The sequence below is a fragment of the Callospermophilus lateralis genome, chromosome 14 (genome assembly GCF_048772815.1).
Source record: "Callospermophilus lateralis isolate mCalLat2 chromosome 14, mCalLat2.hap1, whole genome shotgun sequence".
NCBI lineage: Eukaryota > Metazoa > Chordata > Mammalia > Rodentia > Sciuridae > Callospermophilus > Callospermophilus lateralis.
This window is the reverse complement of record NC_135318.1, coordinates 66,044,543-66,048,382: the sequence shown is the minus strand read 5'-3', so window position 1 is coordinate 66,048,382 and position 3,840 is coordinate 66,044,543. Positions and strand designations below refer to the sequence as shown.

At 34.4% G+C, this 3,840-nt stretch overlaps 1 pseudogene; it reads right to left on the bottom strand.

The window, feature by feature from the left end:
• Positions 1 to 2,369: 2,369 nt before the first annotated feature.
• Positions 2,370 to 2,464, bottom strand: LOC143380809 (U6 spliceosomal RNA; annotated as a pseudogene).
• Between the last annotated feature and the right edge of the window lie 1,376 nt (positions 2,465 to 3,840).

The following is a 3,840-nucleotide window of genomic DNA, read 5'->3' as shown; positions in this document are numbered from 1 at the left end:
AAAATCATTAAAACAAAAGCAACAATGTTTCAAAATATATGATACAAATTGAAAAATAGGCAATTCCATAATTATATTTGCACACATCAATAATCAAATTTCAGTAGTTAATAGAACAAGAGCATAAAGAATCAGTAAGACATCAGAAGCCCTGAACTATGCCACCAATCAATATTTTAACATATATAACATTCTCTATTCAGAAATTGCTGAGCATATTTAAGTTGATGTGGAATATTCACCAACACAAGGTGTTTTCTCATATTAAAATATGTCACACTAAAAATCAGTATAACATAAAAATGCTTGTTAAGTGTCCAAATATTGGAAATTCATGATACATTTCCAAATATTCCATGGATCAAATAAGAGAACACAAGGAAAAATTTTAAATATTTCAAGTTGAATAACAATGAATGTACTTTATGAAAGTGTCATTATTAGAAAAATATAGCATTAAAAACATATATGCAGTATACAGGTTTCAGTTTATGTTCACATTAAGAAACTTGAAAAAGAGAAGGAAATTAAATCTAAGGAAGGAATAATAAAGGATATGAGAAATATAAATTCAGAAAGGAAATTGAGTCAAAAAATAATAAATGACATTAATTCAATCTGATTCTTTGAAGAAATAATAAAATTGATGAACTTATCATACTGACCAAAAAGACATATCACAATAATTACATATGTTCAGTATTAAGAAATAGTAAAAATATGTCAATTCTAGAGTTGGTGTGTGTGTGTGTGTGTGTGTGTGTGTGTGAGAGAGAGAGAGAGAGAGAGAGAGAGAGAGAGAGAATTATATATTCTATCAAAGTTTTAATGTTATCTTAAGGATCCTTAAACCTCTGTTCTTATTTTCCAATTTTTATTTCAATCTATTTTCCTCAAGTTGAATAAGTTCTGTTAATCTGTGTTCAAGTTTACCAAGATTTTCCTCAACATAGTGCTATAAAACCTATCTAGTGAACATTTTTATCTCAAATATTGTTTTAATTTTAAAACTTAATTTTTAAAATTTTTCATATATTTGATTTCTGAGATAGTGCTTCAATTCATCTTGATCTCATTGATCATAGTCATATTAAATTCTATAAAGTATTTTGTGATAATTATAACACCTAGATCATCTTCAGGTATGCACTTGTGAATTATTATTTTCCTGAGTATAAGGTCACATTTTCATACCTTTTGCCTATCAAATAATTTTGGAATATAAACAGGAATTACTGTTAGCAACCTACCTCATATCTGGGGAACTCAGTGTGGTCAAATATTAGGATGAAGTTTATTTACTATTATTGATTTTGTTTCATGTTTGGTTTTTTCGTATTGTTTTCCTTTAAACCTAGTTTCTCCAAACTTCTTTCATTGTTTTGCAGTGGAAAAAAGGGCATGTTATTTTTAAATCAAAGTTTTAGTGACTTTGTATTCTTGCCATGGTCCGCTAGAGTCTTCAGGGCACGGTGACATTAAAAAAGAGAACTTTTCCTGTTTGTTTTTTGCATCTTCTATATTTTTATGCCTCTCTAAACTCTGGTTCTCAGTCTTTAGAGTCATCAGAAAGCATTTTTCTCACTTGCTTGCAAGTTTATAATTAATATATGTGGGGCACCTTAACTACATGGTATAGCAGTTAGATCTCTCTCTCTCTCTCTCTCTCTCTCTGTGTGTGTGCATGCATATATGTGTGTATGCATGTATGTCTCTGTGTCTGGCTTATACTCCAGTTGTGCTAGGGCAGCAGGATAAGTTGCCAAGAGATCAAAGAAAATACCCAGAGCCAGCATGAAAGACATAGGGTTTGTTGAAAATAGCTAATGAAGATCTAGTGGCAATGGGCTGGACAGGTGCTTCTCCAGAAGATTCACTGGTAATAGGCTGGTTAGGTGCACTTGTTTCGCAAGGTGCCTCTGGGTTTTTCACCAGAAAATTGTGCCTTCTATCCCTCACAACCCTTTGTCCAGAGTTGTGTTGCCTGAATGAGCACATCTCTTTCCCTGGTGCTCTGATTTGAATCAGCTGTGCTTCAGGGAAAGGAGTTTTATAAAAGTTCTATAATGAAGCAATGATATCATTAATTTACTGGCTTTTTTTGGGGGGGTCCTTGTATGACCAGCATTCCAAGGAGCCTCTATCCTGAAGTACATGGAAGAAATCAGCTTTCTACAGATCACACCAACATGTCCTAGTTCCCAGCATACATGAGAGAAGTCAGTGGCCTGGATAAAAGCTATGCAGGCATTCTAGCACACAGCAGGCTCTCAAAGTTCCCTGGCTTGGCTAGATCCTTGGAATCCTTGGCTAGATCCTTTCAGGGATATGATGTTACTGTTTTCTTTTCTTTCTTTCTTTCTTTTTTTCCAAATATGAAACACTTCACGGATTTGCATGTCATCCTTAAGCAGGGACCATGGTGATCTTCTTTGTGTCCTTCCAATTTTAATATGTGTGCTGCCTGTTTTCCTTTCTTTGAGGATGATACAGTGTGTGTGTTTGTGTGCTTTAATTGGCAGATAGCATTATATGTTTTTATTACATATGACATGATCTGTATATATAAATTGAGGAATGGTTAAATATAGACAGATAAATACTACATGATCCCACTCCTTTGAAAAAGGTGATCTCATAGAAATTGAATGTAGAATGTTTTTACAATAAACTGAGGTGTTATGGTTTGGATGTGAGATGTCTCCCTAAAGCTTATATGTGCGACGGTGTAAGGTTTGGAGGAGAAATGATTGGGATATAGCCTTAATTTAGTCAGTGAATTAATGGGATTAACTGAGCAGTAACTGGAGGCAGAGTTATGGTATGTCTGCAGGAAGTGGTTCACTGGGGGCATGGCTATGGGATATATATTTTGTATCTGGAGACTAGGGTCTTTCTCTGCTTCCTGGTGAACCTGTGAGCTGGTTCCTTCAGCCACACTCTTCCACCATGATGTCCCTCTCACCTCCAGCCCCAAGAATTGGAGCCTATGTTTTATGGACTAAGACCTCTTTAACCGTGAGTCCTCAAATAATCCTTTCCTCCTCTACAGTTGTTCTGGTTAGGTCCTTTCAGACACAGCAGTGAGAAAAGCTGACTAAAATATGGAGTATTTAAGGGCAGAAAGAGGAAGGATGGAGCTTGGTCAACATAACCACAGTTGGATTGCTGGAATAAACTTTTAAGAGTTTTGTGTGCTTTTTCGTGGACTGCCTTTTTGAAAATGTGTATTTAGGGCTTCCTTCACATTCCTGAAAAGGTGAAGAGCTTTTGTTTTGTTGAGTTTTCATATTACACTACTAATGAGTCTTGCCTACAACTTGGAAGCAGTTCTTGTGTTTACTATTTTGAAGGAACAAGGAAAATAAATTCAGAGTCACATAGCAGGCACACAACCATAGTATTCCACATTCAATATTTAGGCAAGTTTTTCTGATAGTGAATGGCAGATTTAATTACAGGCTTAATGAGGTTAAGAATGTTAGATGATTGTATGTACTATAAGGTTAAGGGTACCAGAAAAAAAATTGTAACTAAAACATAAAAATATCAGGGTTAGAATTTTTAAATGGAGTATGTAAGAGGAAATTTTCTGAGTAATCTTGATTTATCAAGTGAACAGGCTACAGCATGCACTTGACTGGAACATTAGCAGTAACACCACTTTCTGTGTCTCTCTTTGGATAATGGCTTAATGAAATGTAATCTGCCTTCCTCTATTATTATGCATTCTTTTTTATCCTAGACTAATTTATAATTTTTATAATTATTTATTCAGAGTTCAAATGTATCATACTCTTATTCTGTGGCCCTTGTAAGTCCTTATCTTCTTGTTAAGAT